We start from the raw sequence: 19420 nt of genomic DNA, 5'->3' as shown, positions 1-19420 counted from the left end.
TATCAGATAACTGACTGTGATCTGCCCGAGCCGTCTAACGGCTGGTGTGGATTGGAGATTAGGCCACAGCTGTCCCAGAGAACTTTATCGTGCCTCCATATTCATGTTTCCCGCACAATGGGATAACCTTTCCGTCCCCCGGGGGCCAAGACAGAAAGGCCGGGACCATCTGACACCGGATCACCAACGTGGAATTTGGGGAATGGCGCTGTCCCTCCGCTGTGCCCACTCAAACAAGAAGATGCCATCTTAGAATTGTGTTTATTTGTTGGCACCATGTTGTGAAAACCTTCCCATCAACTACATGTTATTCTTATTACCCTACAGTTTGTCCAGTTGTCCGTTTTCAAACGACTGGCTCAAACTTTGGAAAAGTTTACGAGCCTTCTTTTTCCACTCATTCAGTCGTTGGCTTGTGGCATTTTTTTCTCCAACAGTTCTTCACTGCTGTCATGCACATAGACCTCCACGTCCTAAATATGTGCACATAAACACATCACCACACCTTGGGTTTGATGACGGGGTGGACGCGTTGGACGGCACTAAAAAGGATCCAGCGATGAAAAACCTCCCAGCCTTCCTTGGAAGCCATCTTCTGTTTCACACTGGGAAAAATTTTATGAGCTCAGCACTCAGCATCTCTGTTCTCCCGCTAAGAAGTGGAGAGATGTTCAGTGAAAGACATAGAGACAGACAGGAAGGGATTGGATGGAAGAGATGTAGAAAATCAGTGATTGGTAGAAAAAGTGCTAATTGGTGTAAATGTCCAGATGTTACTGTGTCCTTGAGCAAGAAACTGGAACAATTGCTGCAGTGCTTTTGATGGGAGCTGACCATCATTGCTGTATGCATGTGAATGAGAGAGGACTTTGTGAAATGGATTGTGTATTAATCTCTAAAGTTTATACCAGCTTCATAACAGAGCAAAACAGATCAGAGAATGAAACACACTAAACAAATGACTTTGTCAGCTGCAGTCACATTAAGTCACGTCGTTCTATGAATAAGCATTTTACACAAAGATTTACTAAAAGGAAAAAAGAACAAAACACACAAAAAAGAAAATTGTCTGCACGTGGTGCATGTGCCTTTTCACATCTGTATGTAGTGAGACTGAAAAACAGTTTAAAATCTCTGATGTACAGGAAATTCTCATTGAGATCAAACTAATGTGGAATATTCATCCTAATTTCATTAATCAACCATACAGGTTGTAAATAAATGGTAAATGGTCTGCACTTATATAGCGCTTTTCTACCTTTTGGCACTCAAAGCGCTTTACACTGGTTCTTATTTACCCAATCACACTCACAATCACACACACACTCATACACCGATGGGGGAGCTGCTATGCAGCTGGCCAACACTCACCGGGAGCAACTAAGTTGGGGTTCAGTGTCTTGCTCAAGGACACTTCGACATGCGACCGGAGGAGCCGGGGATTGAACCAGCAACTGTGAGATTGGTGGACAACCGCTCTACCTTCCTGCGCCACAGTCACCCATATATATACATGTACACCACACTGCACATCTGGCCTACAGTCAGTGGTGTACTTTTACTTTGTTGCAGTACTTAACTCACATATCTGTACTTAACTTAAGTAGATTTAATTATGCCTACTTTGAATTTTACTCCAAATATCTCTACTTTTTACTCCACTACATTTCTAATCACATGACTTTAGACATTTCATAATAGACCCCTCAGTTTGCCACACGCCCCTTTAAAAGACTTCTTTGACATATTAGCAGTACTCACATTGAGCTGATATGCAGTACGATTACTCTCTGGCTTCCTGAACGTGGCCTTGCCTACCTCCTCTTCCATTTCGACACGAGTAGTTTAGAGATAAACTGAAAAAGCTTCAGAACATATAGTTAATCAGCTTCAACCCATCAGAAAGTGGTTCATGCCTCCCCAGTCAGCTGAACTGACAAACTAAAACATCACTTGCAGGAAGCAGTGGACGAACGTGTGTGACGCCACCAGATGGTTACTCATAATTACAGTTACACATCATTATTGTTTGTACATTTTTTAACACATCAGGCACAAATGACATCAAATGACCTAAACATACATCACATAACCATAAACAAACACACACTTACACATACGCACACAAAATCTGTCAAAAACAAATAAAAAGCAACCAAAAAGAAAGGGCAGGGGCCCTCTTCATGTGTGCCCAGGGGTCCGTGGCGAACATAGTTACTATTTTTGTTGCATATACATGATAACAATAACGACCTTGGATTTTTGGAAGGAATCATTTTTCCCTATTCGTACCTGGAAGTTGTCCAGCACAACCAATGTGACCTGCTGGCTGCTGAGCAGTGGTCACGTAAAGTCGGAGATTTACAGCAGTCTTGGAGCTGTTTAAATCAAATTTTATAAATAGAAATAACCTGGTTTGACCCGAGTCTCTTAGCCACTCACGCACTATTTAATGGAAACACTACTTGCCACATAAGCACAAATGGTCTAAACCATGTGTTTCCTACTTACTTAAAAAGCTTAAAGCTGTGTTTTGCTATGACCCTCAGACAGCTGTCACATAATGCCTTCAAAGACAGATGGATTCACACAAAGTAGAGAATCCACACCACAAAAAAGTGACCTCCACCATCCATCACCAAGTTTATTTACTTAGTGATGAGATCAATATTTTGCAGGGTGGAAAGCTGGATGTCCTGACTGAGTGTAGAGCCATATGGAAAAAGTGCTGCTGAGGCTCAGCCAGGGAGTGTGACCAGCTATAGTTTGTGTCTGAGATGGATGAGGGATCTGAAAAAAGAGCTTCACAAGCAACACATGAGCATGTTATTAGTCAAATCAAAAGTTCATTACGTCAAAGTGAAACCCACTCCCACAGATGAGCGTTCAAGTGTCAAAGGGTCAGTCTTATGCTAATTAAAACCCCAAATGTCAGCCAAGGGCCTGGTTCCCTCTAGTTCTGTGTGCAGACTTCGCTCATCTTGCCACCTTAATTTTTAGACTGGCCAGAGAATGTCAGGCAAAACCAGAGAGCCAGAAGGGCAACGTTGGAAGATGCGTTGGAAGTCAAGCATAACAAAGACAATGATCATTGCTGTATATTCTGCTGCAGACACATCAAACTGTCCACACACTCAGTGGGTTGAGTGTCATGTGGTTTGGGAATGAAAACACTTAACCCCACCATGGCTTAAAAGATCGTAACTCACTTCTCTCCTCTCGGACATGAGTTACTGCCTCTCGTTAGGACTCGACATCCCTGTCTCTCACCTTCTACCACTCTTTCTCCCTCCTGTGTCAACCTGTAGATGTATCCATTGCCGGTATCTCTGGGGCGCTGAACGGGATACTCTTACGCAGCGTACCAAAAATGTGTCACAAGTGTGCAGGGATAGGAAGCAAAAGCAGCGGTGGTGTCACACACACTTTATTTTTACAATATGGACACACGACTCTCTCATGCGATATGGGTGGTTAATTTCCCAGGGTGTAAATTTATATTCTATTCAAGCGGGGAATCGGGCAGCTTTGGTACGAAGGCTCCCCGCTGGTCAGTGGCACTCTGCCCGGGAGTGTAGTGCGGATGGTGGTCCTTAACCCTCTCAACACCCCATGATGCCAGAATTCAGGAGCAGCCGCATCTCAAATCGCTTCATTTCCAAGACCTTGATTTATCTGAGGCTAAACATAACCCAACACAGCAGTTATATCATTGGCTGTTTCTGCTTTTTCAGCTATGGCCGGCAATGAAATACCGAGAGCTTGAATTAACATGGACTTTCACTGGATTTAAACAGTAGTGTGATGAATGAAGGACTTATACAGCTTCATACTTTTTCTTTTTTTTTGACACGGTAATATGGGGAGATGAAATACAATGTGCTGCCAAGGTGGTGTAATCGAACCGTGGGAGTTAGTGCGAGCATGGGGGAAGATTTATTGCCCGTACAGAAGCGTGTTATAGCCAGATAAAATGTTCCTTGAGAAAAGTTAAAACATCGGCTGTATGAAGACGGGGTTCAGGGTGACTGGGAGTGAACGAGAGCAAAAGATGCAGAAAGTAGAATATGAGGAGCAACGTACCTCTGGAAACAATTTACTGCTTCCCCAATGACAACCTATGGGTCACCACCTCCTGAATGACAAAAAAAAGGCATTTAGGTCAGGTGACAGGGGGGGCAGCAAAGGGTGTCCAAAGACTGCACTTTGACAGGATCAGATCAGGAAAGGAGGCTTACAGGAGGAAGCTGGAACACATCAACAGATTAACACCCGGGAGGTGTAGAGAGAGGCACGGAGAGCATCACAGACAGGTGATGGAGGACCAGGCCACTAAACCTGATGTATTTTACTTTTAATAGATTTGATGTGGAGCCCCAGCAACATCACTACAGGCTCCCTTGTCCGTCCCACCAATGACCCAGCCACCACCACTTTTGATTGCTGTTTAAAGACCATCTCAGCACTGAAGACGCTTCCCTCCGCACGGGCTGCAGGCCTGAATGTATTCATGCGAAAGGTGCTCAGAGGCTCTGCCCCTGACTATGTGGCACGCTCTAGTAAATCTTCCACCTGAACCTTAATCTGAGAAGGCTCCGTCTGTTGTGGAACAAGTCTAGCTTGGTCCCCGTACCAAAAGTGGCAAAGCCCAGGTGTCTCCAAAAAGCACAGTCCAGTGGTGTTGCTATCACATATAATATAATATAAGGATTTCCAGAGAGACTGGTCCTAGGGTCCTCCACACCCCTGGTCAAGCCTTCCCCACCCAACAGCTCTACCCACCTGGAGGAGCCTGGGAGTCCTGTTAGGATAATGTTTTTTGAGAGATTTTTAAGAAGCTGCAGTTGCATAATGTGACGGCTTCTTCCTTCTGACTGGCTGTCCAGGGGACAGGTATTTGTCTTTTGCTCATCAACTCCTCCTCCTTCTGTAAGGTGGATGCGGACTGAAACTGAACAACCTGCTACTCATAAAACATTTTAGGTAAATATCATTTTAAGTCTGTACATTTTGTCACAGGACAACCGTGTTTTCATTTCACTGTTAAATTGTGCTGCGTACCTACAATTTTAATCATCGTCACATCCAACTTCATCATTATCATATCATTCTTTTTTTTTTTCTTATGGTGTAGTTCTCACTCTCTTTTTTTTTTTTTTTGTTTAAACAGAGAAATAACTTCACTCTGGGGTTAATAAAATTCTTTGAATGTTGACATCTGACACTAACAGTAAGAGGGAAACACTGAGGTAAAAACAGAAAGTGGAACTCAATAATGTTGATGTACACATGCATTATGTCTGCAGCAGCTGAAAAAAGCCTTCTCCTCTCTCTTCGCACGGCTGATAAAACAAGTGTGGGAGGGAAAGGGTTTCTCAAAGAGATTTCATCTGTTTTCCTACCCTACCTGACATCCGATCATAACCACAGCAGTAGCCTCTGGAGAAAAGACCTGGCCATGTTTATTTAGCGCTAAAAAGGTTATCTGCAATTTATGAAGGTGCTAAGAAAAGATCTGTCAATGTGCAGGAGGGATGGGAAAGAAGGAGCAGATGAGTGGGGGCATAAATTGTATACAAGAGGGAGGAAGAGGGAGTGGTGGTGCTGAAAAAGGGAGCAGATGTGCTGAAAAAGGCAGGATGTATTAGAGGAAGAGAAGGTGGGAAAACAAGGCAATGTTTTGCTAACACTTGCAACATGTTAGTTACGTGGTTCAAATTGTATATCTCACTTTCACCGCAGAGCAGCAGAATCTCGAAGGACTAACACGCCATGGGAAAGTCCAATAGCTGCAAGTGGAGGCCTCACCGACACACTGTACGTTGCATAAGACATGCAACCATTGGTGGGCGAGTTACTCTATTCATGAAGTAAGAAGCCAGTTACTCGTTACCTATTGTTCCTTAGAAATGAATATTACTTTACCTTTTGTCCAGGATAATTAGTGCTACATGAAATTAAAACAGACTTTCTTTAAACTGAATCTACCTCAGTAGAACAATATTTAACTGGGAGCAGCTAAACCTGCCTTCAAACAGTGTATCGTCTCCCACAGGAGCAGTTATGTCCTGGTAAGATGTCCCCTGCAGGTTTTAGTCAATTTGAAGCATTTGCATTTACATTTTATCCAAAGATACTCACACGTGAGGTACAAGCCGAGCAAAGATCTAAGTCAAGGAGAAAACATCGAAGTAAAGTCCTCACATTTCTTGAGTTATTATCTTAATAAACAAAAGTGTTCACATTTCATGAGATTCAAGCGCAAGAAAGAGCAGAAAGGACGTTTTTTTTTTTGTTTTTTTTATAGATTTAAGTGCACAGGAAGATGAGTTTGCTGAGCGTGAAGCACTAACTTGAGTAAAACCTGGTCTTCTTCATCCCTAAGAAGGATGAATCTGTTCTATGTGGCTGATTCTTTCACACCTCATCGCTGCCTTGTTGTTGATCAAGTTTCCAGTGTGAACTGTCCAGAAGTCAACTGAGATTCGCTGCACATTGATTCTGTCTCGACCTAACAAGCAGACATCATTCTGTGTGACAGCTTGTCGTTTGACTTCAAATTACAGGTATTGCCAATATTTATTTTGCACCTCTGATTGAGCTAAATTGAAAATAGGGACAATACTTACAGAAATACTTTCCTCCTCCTCCAGTCTTAATGTTTCTTTTTTGTCCTTGGCCAACACAAGCTGGCCTGCATATGAAGATATCATAGGATAAGTCTGCCTACTGTAGGACAAAAGTCCAATTGCAATCAGGTGCTGCAGAAATGCACAATTTTTCTGCATTAGTAAGTGAAATAATAATGTGGGGATTGTAAACCCTTACACTACTCTATTACTGCACAAAATACTTGCAACTTTTTTGTATTTGCAGTAAATAATGAATTGAATTTTGACTTTCTGAAGAAGAAAATGGTCTTTTTAACACCCGGATCCACCCTGCTGCTGATTCTTAGGTTTAGCACAGATATCTCATGTCTTAGCGTATTTCAGAGTTTCTACTTCTCTTACATATAAATACAGCTGATATGCCAATCGTTGTTTTACTGTAACTTATAATATAATGAAAGTAAAAATATTTGACAGCATCTTGTTTCCGAAACAGCCGGCTCGTGAAACTTTAAAGGTGGCTATAGTGTATAAAATAACAGCCAGAGGTTCCGGGGTATATTGCTCTGTATGTCACTTCAGCCATGAGGTTCAGATATAAGAACTAAAGAGATTTTGTGGCTGCTTGCACCCTAAAACATTTAGAAAAGCTGCAGAGATAAAAGCTTGTTTTGGCAGCAGTGAGGCAGAACGTTTCGCTGTAGGGTAAAACCTGAAACTCAGAAAGTGCGCACACTGTCAGAGAAGATATGGGATGAGATGAGCAGGTAGTATGAAAAGAAAACAAAAGGAAAAAGAAACTAAAGACAAAGCAAAAGAAAGGTTTGTGGACAGAAGGAGGCCTGGATAATAGTTTTATTGAGTTAATCACATGAGTGAGACATCAGCTATGGCCAGAGGCGGCTGCCAGGGCCTAAGGAGCGATGCCACAATCTGCTTTTTATGGCCTGTGATCCCAGGCTGCAGGAACACCAGCTCAAAGCCATGAAAGAATAGACGACTTCAATTGAGTTAGTGGACTGCGAGTGGAGGAGAGAAGGCTTTTAACTTAATTAAACACTAATATGAAGCAGCCAGTGCCTCTATGGAGGCTTTTGTGTGTGTGTGTGTGTGTGTGTGTGTGTCTGGCTGGAGGTGAAGTCTCTCACAGAGACGTTTGTGAGCTCGGACCCCCCCTAGAGTCTCAGATACTGGTCAAGTCAGAGGTGTTATTAGATGAGGACGGAGAGATTAGTGTGTGTTTGTGTATATATGCTTGCAGCATTATGTGGAAGCATGTGTTTTGATAGCATGAGTCTGTTAGGATTAGTCCCAGGCAACAAGAGTGTGTGTGTGAGTGTGTGTGTGTGTGTGTGTGTGTGTGTGAGTGTGTGTGTACATTTGTAAATGCATCTGTACGTTGTAGCTGTCCATCCTGACCAAGTCGGGCCTGTTTACGCTCTGTAAACAGCGTCTGGAGGGTGTAAATCTGAGAGCTGCCATTGTATTGTGTACGACGATAATGGAATTCTGTAGAAACGCTGTCACATCAGTGACCAGACGGTGGCAGTAGCACTGGGGACTCGAGATTTGACCTCGACACAGAGGTCCGCTTTGCTTTTTTCCCCTTTTCACTGTTCTCTGCTCATTGTGTGATGAAGCCACAATTCCACAATTTAGCTCCTCACTGTGAAGGACTTCACCTCTTTAGATGCTCATTTTTGCTGAGCTCAGCTTTCGTTTTATGTAATGTAAAAACCTCCTGGTGTGGACAAAAACAACAAGACACACAAAAACATTTTATTTTTTTAGTGGGAATATGCTCTGAAATGTGTTTGCTTGTTTTCCAACTAACCCTCCACTGCCTCCTACTGAATACCTGGATCAGGTGTGTTTAGTCGGTTAGAAGCTGGAAGACACAAATCGACTTTGTCTCTCCTCACTCCACCCTCATCTGAGACGGTGTCTTCCAGCTTCTGACCCACTGAGCGCATTTGACCCAGGCAATCGTCAACGTTGAGGACAGAGGTAGGTGGAAAAGAAGCAGAGCAGGGCTTCCTGAGGACCAGGATTGAGAATCATCGCTCTAAGAAAACTTGATGTGTGGGAATTTTCTTTCAAATCCATTACTCTTGTATTTCAGTTTGACCTATTTTACTGTTTCAGAGGGTTTTTGGTGCAGCAAACACCAAGAATCTAAGCCTTAATGTACATTATACTACAGTACGGTGTAATATTAAACAGTACTACAATGGCTTAGCAATTGTTTATCACAAAAGACTCACAAGGAACAGTTGAAAAAGTTTTAATTGATTAATTGATTCTTCCTTGTTGTCAAAACCATATTTAATTAAATTAAAGATTGTTGCGTGTTTTGCCAGTGGACCCCCACTCAGACAGGAATAGTGTCCTACATGGATCCAGTATATTCACTACTTAATTTACAATGTATTTCCACTTCTCATCACAGAGCCCCAACCATTAAAACACGGGGATCAATACTGCCTAATTTTAAATCAATTAACCCCATTCCTATACCAAAATTCTCAAATCTGCTCTAAAAACCTTACAGGCCTCGTTTTTTGGGATCCTATGTGCGTCTATGCTGCTGAGTGCACCTCTGCTTACATCTTCATGCATTTGGTTTTATTGTGTTCTTGGCATGTCGCAGCTCTGCTGAGCCCTGTTGCATTTCAGCACACTTTCATCAGACCCTTCTTCTGATACCCTTATCCAACCCACCTTATAAGTCTCCGTGTTCCTTCGCTCTAATCATGCGGATCATGGAAGATCCCATGTATAATACTATTAAAGTAATCAGACTATAGGTGTTTTTCAGCAGACCCTTTCACACACCATCACCTTTTCAATGAAAGAATCTATGTGTTGCTGAACAGCAGCTTCACTTCCTGTTAAAATTGCTCAGAATAACTCTCTAACATCATGACACCGTGCTAATATGTGCTGCTTGTCTCACAGCTCAATCTCGAGCGGCCCTCTGTGCTCTGAAATATGTAATCATATATCGCTTTGTCAGTCATTACATGAACTGACTTAACATCAGCGTCTCCACCAACAGCACAAACCTCTCTCTGGATTAGCCAGATGCCGGGAAGCTGTGTGGTGGTCTGGACGAAGGCTGCAGGTTGTGTTTGGACTGATGTTAAAAGACTGGGGTGGTCGATTCATTGGCTGGTGTGTGTGTGTGTGTGTGTGTTACTGGCAGGAGGTCCTGTCATTGACAGAGGGATTATAGTGAGTCCGCAGTTCAAACCTCTGCGCTGACAGACAACTTGCCCCTGAGAGTCCGTACACACTCTGGAGACACACTCCGCCTGTGCCCTGGCCTGACCCTGATGTGTGTTTATCACTGCAATTAGGGGGCAGCGCCTCATGACTGATTTATCAAGTCCACCTATATTCTCTTACCTTTAGAACACCTGTATAAATTGACGATACTGTCTGTAAATCTGCAGTTCGCTTGCAATAAACAATAACAGAAGTTTAATATTAAAATATTGCAAGTTTGATAAAATAATTTAACATAATATAAAATGTTTAATAATATAAATATAATATAATAATAATATAAATGTATAAAATATACATGCACAGAGATGAATTTAGCAAAGCTGCATTAGGTGTCAAAGGCTACGCTGCTAATCCTAAACAATATTTTTTAAATGTAATCTCTGCACAAGAAAAACAGTAAAGGTAGGTCGGGTATAAGTTGTCTGAGTTAATGTGAGTTGGCAGAAACATGCATTGAGTTTCTATAGAGAGAGTTGCAGAAAACTGCTGACAACCACAAAAAAACGAACCACTGCTACACTCACACATAAAAAAAAATCAGAGTACACCACAGCCGTATATCAGTGCCACTTACAGAGAAATACGAAGTTGTAGTTCACCAGGAAACAAAATACTGCAATGTTTATCCTCTGAATGAAATGATTGACAGCTCAGTGTTCTTTCTGGGTGGTCTCTGGGCTGCTGTGGAGGTAGTGGTGGGGTGAAGGGGGTTGACAGGCTCTGCATTACCCACTCTGCTCCCTCGTTTTTGCCACAAACATTTTTAAAGGAAACAGCCCCGTTAGCCACACCGTTAGTCTGTTCCTCAGCCGTAAAGCCGATTCCGACGTGATACATTGGGATTTGAACGTGGTTCACTCTGGAGTCACAGATGAGTGTCCGTTACCCTGAGGTCATCAACGGCTAACAGTTCAGCCAATGACATCGCTAATATTCAGTCCCACCGGAAATTTGTTTCAACCAGTCCCTAGTGGATTCTGTGCAACCTGTCAGTTCCAAACATCATCAGAATGTTTTAGAAAAGCTGTCGTGAAATCCAGCCGTTCAGGCCACAGCGATTCAAAAAATGGCCCGTGAACTGTTCAACTTTAGCTCCCGAATTATTTGGGATTGAATAATGTTAATAATGTCTACCCTGACGTTGTTAAAGCTCACGCTCTTGTTTGTCGCTGCACTAAAACTAAAATTAAAAAGAATTTTGTGTTTCAGCAGAGCTGGACTCAAGGTGCCCACATGGACAAATTAAGGTGTCCTAACAGTAGAGACAACACAATCACACACAACCAGAGCAAATGAGCAAGACGCCCTTTAGAATGAGTCAGTAGCCATTATATTTGAGTTCCTGTGGTTTTTAAGTCCCTTCTCTGCACATACTTCCTGTTTACCTGGTGTGAGCGCCGTTACCTGGCGCCACATCCACGCTTGTCTTTAAGTCTGAGAACTGCCTGCTAACCCTAACAGAGCGCTCGCGTTGCCAGACTCTACTGGCAGATATCATCATCATCATCATTATCGCTGTGCCAAAGGCAGCACGGTCCAAAAAGTCAAAATAACAGGGTCAATCTGTGCTGGAAATCTTTCTGGCCTCAAAGTTCCCACCATTATCTCTAATATGCTAATATTTGACCACCACGGAGACATAAATATTTTGCGGTGCATTTCTGAATCTGTGTTGTATCTGAGCTGTGAATGCAACACACATGTTGGCTGGAGCTGTTGAGAGAGCAGAGATGTGAACTTTGTCCTCCCATATTTTCTAGCTCCATCATAGATTCTAGCAGGCAGTCATCACACACTTTCTCCCTGCTAAAGGCTAATACCCATATCCTTGCAAAAGGCTCCAAACAGTCATTGGCCTTTTACCCTTTAGGTGTCATTCCTCATCCAGATGTAGAGCTTTACCACCAACCAGACTTCACAGGCATTCTTCAGATTATTTCTCATTTGGTTCGATTAATCCCTGTTTCTTCAGTAGTCCACAGTAGTTTAGACACCTTGATCCAATGCTAGACCAAACACAGAGACGTGGACATGGCTGCAGGGATCGACCATCTGCCACAACGCCCCTCAGGATGTTTGGGTCAGCAGCGTGAATGGACCTCGGTAATTGGTTGTGTGTTTGGGTTTCTGCTGAACCACAACACATGGTGCATTCTGCAGAAACACAGAAGCTGATTTTTGTTGACAGGTGTGTATTTCATATTTGTCAACAGATGGATTCAGTGATCGTTTCTGCACTAATTTGCTTTTAATCTAAATGTTGAATCTGCACTCTGCATTTTAAACATTTGAGGGTTTGTTTTTTTTTTTATCAATTTTGATGTTGGATGTAAATAATTGCTTAGCTTTTAAGCTAAAAGTAGCAGTTGTAGTCTTTAAATATCAACTGGGTTTGTGTAACACATGACAATGCTGAGATGGGAAACTTTAAAAATGGATTTCAATTCTTTGCCTGTTTGTCCAAGTTAAGACACCACTTTCGCCCATGTTTGCGTTCACATAAATCACCGCTGCAATCTGCCCTGACTCACACATTTTAAACCACGCTGCTCACAGTGTAAGCAGCCAATGGCTTTTTTAATACATTTCTGGATGACTTATGATCATGTCAGGCTTGGATGAAAGATTTGACTTGGTTTCAGACACAAAAGTGGCCGAGTGTTTTGGTGTGTGCGTGTGTGTGTGTGTGTGTGGAATATTTATGATGTGTGCCTCCAGATTTGTGGAATTACATAAAATAAGTAAACTTCGCAGGCCAATTGTGCTGTCAGTTTTTATGGATTTTCACAGGAAATACCATAAATAGTAGGAAAATATGAGTTGAAAACTTTCAAGCAGTGACAGTCTGTCTCATCTGGCGTTGTCCGCTTGTGGTTTGACTATTACTCATGTACAAATAGTTTCTGTCCATGACTTTCTTTGCTGTATGGATTAAGTTAGTGTTTTCTCACACAGGAAATTGCACGTCTGTCAGAAGGATTGTGGGTCAGTGTTCGGATCATAAATCAGGGCTCTAACAGTGACCACGCAGTAACGTCACGTTACATAAAGTCTCTTTGCTCTGTTATTCTTCAGCAAACTGCTTCCGTTAATGTCCTTTTTTCATTTTAATAATCTCCTGTAAACATGAAGATGCTCACTCACAACTCAAACCCTGTCTTGGGTTTATCCCCCAACTTAATATAAAGTTGAACAACCCACTAATTTTCCAGTTCTCCAGTTCCAACCTCGGTTTTACTTCGCTGATCCACATTTACGTTGATGTATTAAGATAATAACACAGATTAAGCCTTCAGCAAACAGTCAGTCGCATGTAATTTTATTAAGTGGCCAACACCACCTTGTAAATCCCCCAGCAGAGGGCCATTGGTGAAGTGTTTGTGGAGCAAATTGGAGGCAGAACGAGCCAGCTCAATTTTTCTATTTATTTTCTGGGTTTAATTGGACAAATGAATGGCATTCCAGCCCGGGAGCATAGTGGCATTATTGTTCTCAGAGAATAAACACAGAAGGGTCCATCGTGGACTATAAAAGTCCAGAATAACCAGCTCTCTCTTAAGCCCAGTATTGAATGTCTGTTTATGGCATGTAATATGAAGTGCACAGCTCTAAAGTCACTAATTACATCAGCGAGGTGGATTTCTGGGTAGAGCCCTTAAAGTGGGTATTGGTGAGCGCAACACGGGCTTATATAAGTTAATACGCAGAACGTGTTTGTGTGTACTTTACTGTCTCGTGCTGTCTAAGTGTATATTTTACGCTTCTTTCAAGGACTTTTTGCTTCTGAACTCTCTGCCCATGTGTGCAGCAGGATGACAAGCTTGGAGTGTGTGTGTGTGTGTGGCTTCATAAAAGCCCACAGAGGGCTGACCTCGGTGCAGGGCAGCAGGAAAAAAATGGTTTCCTCTCCCCTGATCTTTGCAGACTCTGGTTATTAAAACATGTTTCCCTCTTCCGCTGAGATGAGAGGAGGTGAGCTGCTGACTGCTAACACATAAAACCCTGACATGGAAAGGAGGAGTTTTACATAGCGAGAGATAAAAAGTGTCCAATTTGTTTTATTAATGTGGTCGATATATATTGCTGGATTGAGTGCACTCCAAGAATTAGAGGGGTATTGTTCACTTATGCAACACAACCACAGAAAAAAACGCTCATTTTACATTTTTTAATAACCAAATGTAAAATGAGCAATGTAGCACCTTCACATCCTTAAAGGTAAAAGCATGATTTTGTACCTTCTGCTGAACTTCTGCTATATTTGGGTTCACACTGAAAAGCGGAAGAAGTCAGCTGCAAGAGACGGCTGATCACCCGAACGAGCATCACAAAATGAAGTGTGAAACGCCTGAAGACAGCTGAGGGATGAGGGGGAAAAAGAGCAAGGACGCAGAGAAAGAAAACATTCATGGCTGTACGTGTGCAGCTATGCAGTCCAGCTCAGGTCAAATGGTGGCCAGTCAACTTCGCTGGCTGCCTCCGCATGCACCGTCACCTCATCACTCAGCGGCCTGCCTGGACTCCCTGCAGCCTCCGCCCTGCTGCTGCTGCTGCTGCTGCTGCTGCTGCTGAAACAGCCACATTATGCTCATCAGAACGAGCCACCACCTCATATCTCAGTGCAGCTATGGGCTCATTCATGAGTGCTGGACACAGATTTAACAAGAGGCCTATCACAGGGATGACTGGTAGCCTGGCGGGTTGATGGGTGGCCTGGCTGTCAGGCGAAGCAGTTCGGCTGTCTGGACGGACGCTGTTTTGGTAGCGCTGAGGTCATAGCAGACAGATGTACCGAAATGTGTGGCCGGGCAGTATTTTAATGAGCTAGTTAGCTGGATTAAACGTATTCTAAAGGTTCGTTGCTGCTGCCTAAAGGAAAATGGGCCGTTGAGATAAAGTTCGAGGTTTAAAAAGATTAACTTGCCTCGTATTTTAATATTTCCCACACAACAGGAAATTTAAGCTGCATAAATTACAAGAAAACTATTCCCCGAAATTTAAGCTCGGTTGGCAAAAGTGTTCAAATACATTTTAAAGACCTAACATGCATTTTGACTGTCAAGTGAAGTCCCAGTGCAACGTTCACACTGCTGAAAAACTAAAGGAAAAAACAGGAAAGTGTATTTACAAGGTGTCGGGCCACCATGTGCTGCCAGAACAGCGCCAATGGGCCTTGGCCTTGTTTCTTCGTGTCTTTGGAACTCTACAGGAGGGGTGGAAACATTCCTCCAAAAGGGACCCCTCCCATTTGGTGGTTCGACGGCATTTGTGCCAAAAATCTTCTACAATCAGAATCTTTTTTATGCTGTTAGCTGACAGCTGTGCCATGTACGAGGTACCACTGTGGAGGAGTTTGCAAGTTTTCTTCACTCATGTTTTACGCTTCGTTTTTTTCCTGTTTCAAAGGTGACAAACGTGTTTGGGTCTATGAAGCAGAAAAATTGTGTTACACATTTTATATTGTGGTTTTAAGAATGTTTCTGGAGGTCAGATATTTTCAGCTCGACTTTTCAAGCTCGAATTTTGATCTTCATAGTTTGACAAAATTTTTAAAAAGCTGCTTGTATAGAAGAATTTGTACTTGTGTTTTGTACATTTCCAGAAGACTGAAGAATTGATAAAACTGTCATTTACATCTCTAAGGTACAACTGATAGTCTTCTCTGTATCTTACTGCAAATAGAATCCACACAGATAACAACACTTTTTTGTTATTTTTGTGTCCTTCAGGTTCCATTTCTACCGAAGACAGCTCTTCTTCAGCTGCAGAGAAGCTACCTTACGGAGAAATGTAGGGAAATGTAGTTTGGTCAATAAAAGCTACTTAGGAAAAGGCTGAATGTGATACAAAAAGTTACATGTCAGCAAAAATTGCCAGAGAATTTCTACATAAATCAACAAAATAAAATTTGAGTAATGTCCGTAAGTCAGTTACTTTCTAATTTCAAGTGAGGACACTGCATCAACCTGTAAACATTTTATAATTAAAATAAATCATCTATACACACATGTAGTATTGTACATACACTCCCCTCTAAAAGTATTGGAACAGTGAGGCCTGTTCCTTTATTTTTGCTGTAGACTGAAAACATTTGGCATCAAAAGATAAATATGAGACAAGAGATCAACACTTGATCTTTGGTTCCACGTATTTACATCTGGATCAGATACATAGCTTAGAAGATAGCACCTTTTGTTTCAACCCACCTATTTTCCATGTGACCAAAAATATTGGAACAGATTCAAACAGATTAAAGTGAATAAGACTTAATATATAATTACATGTTGTATTGTATGTTTGGGGTCATCCTTTCTTTCTTCAAACTAGCCTTTCCATCACTTTGGCAAAGGTTAATCTTTGTCTCATCAGTCCATTAAACTTTGTCCCAGAATTTTTGAGGCTCATCTCTCTACGTTTTGGCAAATTCCAGCCTGACCTACCTTTTCTCCCTGCTCATGAGTGGTTTGCATTTTCTGGTGTAGACTCTGTGCTTTTGTTCATGACGCCCTCTGCGAACACTAGACTGTGATACTTTTACTTGTTGCCTCTGGAGGTTGTTGCTGATAACACTAACACTTGTTTTAGGGTCTTTTTTTTACAGCTCTCACTATGTCTTTCAACTGCAGTTTACCTTGGTCTACCTCTGCTACATCTTTTACTTAGCACACCAGTGGATTGTTCTTTCTTTAGGATTGAATAATAAATGTCGTAGGACAGACCTGGGCAACAAAACACAGCTGTCAGTTAAAGGATTTGCAACTAAACATTAAGTCTTATTCATTTTAATCTATTCCAGTCTGGTCCAATACTTCTGCTCACATGAAAAATGGGTGCGTTCAAACAAAAGGTGCTATCTTCTAAACTGTGTATCCGATCCAGATGTGAGTAACCTGGAAATAAAAGCTGAAATGTTGATCTGTTGTCTCATATTCATGTTTTGATGTCAAACCCAAATGTTGCCTACAGCAAAAATACAGGAATTGACCTTTACAATGCAACTGTTGATGACACACACACACACACACACACACAGCTGATATTGCTTAGTTGTATTTTTAACAGTAAACATTAATGTTGAGATGTTACTGTAACATATTTTATTTATTATGTGCACTCTGTATTTAAAATCTTTAATTAATTCCATTATAAAAGTATAATAACTAATTGTGCATTTTCACACTCGTCCAGGTTAATTCATGAGTCCACTTCAGTCCGACTGTTTAAGAGCTGCTGTGCAAACGGTTCCGCAGAGGAACTGTGCTGCTGTAACAGGAGGCCTGTCCCCATCAGCAACAGTCATCTTAAGTATGGGTCACACACATTTATAGCTCATATCGCATTCACTGGCTATAGACACCACCAAATCAAGTCAGCAACTACGACTTGATTGTGTGCTGCCGTATTTAATATCATGCAGACCATATGATGACAGGCTATAGCAGAGGACACCGCGTAAAGTAACAGTATCTCCTGTCCATCAAGGTGCAATGCAAATACCGTATTAAAAAACAGCATTTATTATGTGTGGAGGAGGTACAGCACATTCCAGCTGCTTCCAGTGAGAAAAATCATCCATCACACAGGAAGTAGTGTGTTTGTTTGGTTTTTTCTTGTCTCATTGGTTTGGAGCACTTGATAACAGCTACAATGACCCAACATGATGATGAGAGCACCACCTAAAAGAACCCAAACTTCATGTCAGCAATAGAAAATCCAACCAGACTTCAGCCTTTCTTGAGAATGTGCTCCTGACACCTAGTAGTAACATGTACAAGGAGTAAACATACCGGCGGTGATGCCACGGACATGTCGAGCCATGCACTGAGCATCTCCGAACTGTGGCCAGCAGCCAGTGCTGGTCTCTGACTCCTGATCGTTATGGGCCTGAGACTGCAGCAGGTGGCAGAAGGCATGTGAGCTCTGAACATGGAGGAAGAAAAAAATCCAGATGCCAGAGGATCCAACACCAGTTTAAGGAAAGGCAACACTGCCATCTAGTGATTAGACAGCTGATTAAACATTTTTCTTGCTTCCCTGGGTCTTTGGAAGTAAAAGCAAAAGTAATTTGACATTATACTGCAGATGTGAGCCATTGGGACTATTTTGTATTTGAACAGCAGCATACTTGCAGTACAACGACACGTGCAGTATTTAAAGTATTTCAGGACTTTTCATTTACAGCAGTTAAAGTTGATTTCCATTCAGTGAAGTCTGCCTAACTACTGATGCTCAGAGCTTTAGTTTGTTGTACGTTGGGGTCATCAGCCCAGGTTAAAAAAAGCATGCAACATAAAAGCTCCACACAAAAACTCTCTCACAGAGTCATTCTCAATATTACTGCTTTGCAGGCTCAGAATGCAGAAAACAGAGACCAAAATGACGTTGTTCCTTGTTACGTTGAAAGCTCGGGTTTTATTAAAAAGACAGACACGTGTTTCTGTGAAAGCCAGGTTGGGCAACAGACAAAATGCCCCCACTTCCTCTTTTATCACACCTCCAAAATACTTTACCGTAGAGGCTCTGGGCCAGGGCCCCCTGACATCCTGAGGTGCTGCTCAGTAACCCATCCAGCTACCATTATTCTGACTTGTTATAGATGAAGGCATGAAGCCATTCACAGAGCCCTGTGTTTAATCATAATCTCAGATCCCAAGATGCCTGATCTCTTCTCTGTTCACAATGTACATGATGAATGGTGTACACTTACATCACTGTCTTCACCGGTTTACACATGCTCTCACACACCGATGATGTCAGCTGCCAAGCAACATGGCGGCCTGACCCAGAGGGAACACTCCAGCATAGTAATGGGAAGTGCTGGGGGGGGGGGGTCATACTGCCAACCACAGGACAGGTGAGCTGCAGAGAAGTCTTAGAAGGAAATAAAATAAAGCTAAACCTTTCCACAGACTGGCTGTGAGACCTTTGCAAACACTGGTCAGTGGTTTCTTCTCTGGCCGTGTCTGTTCTTAGTTTACTTTGACTTCTAGACCTTGTCAACCCCTGCACAGCGTTCATCCTTTATACACCACTGCCATTATTAATGTACCATTTGTGCAATTGTCATGTGAATTGGAAATGTAATTTCTGTGGGAAACTGAATAAATTAACTAGTAAAATTATTTGAGGTTGTTTAACTGCATTAAACCCAGCTGAAGTCTGGAGTCTAGACCTGCTCTATGCTACTGACTGCATGGCCCAAAGTTAAAGAACAAGCAGCTGAAAATGATCAAAGTGAAGCTGTGTAATAACGTGAGTGCAGGTACTCTCATGTCTGTGAAAAATGCCGTATAAAAGCAGCTCAGATGACTAATAAAGTCAGGGCTGTGAAGCAGGATAAAATGTCGATTTTATTCACACTTTATGTGAACACACACGGAAAGCAGAGCTGTGGGATTTGTGTCGCAACTTCATGATGCGTTCAATAAAATGTCCCCCGATTATTTGCATGTTCAGCACAAACCAAAGTGAAAGGGACTGACAACCTTCACTTCAACTCATCATGTGTCTCCTCTTAA

The sequence above is a fragment of the Channa argus genome, chromosome 9 (genome assembly GCF_033026475.1).
Source record: "Channa argus isolate prfri chromosome 9, Channa argus male v1.0, whole genome shotgun sequence".
NCBI lineage: Eukaryota > Metazoa > Chordata > Actinopteri > Anabantiformes > Channidae > Channa > Channa argus.
The sequence above is the reverse complement of the archived record's forward strand: the minus strand, read 5'-3'. Positions refer to the sequence as shown.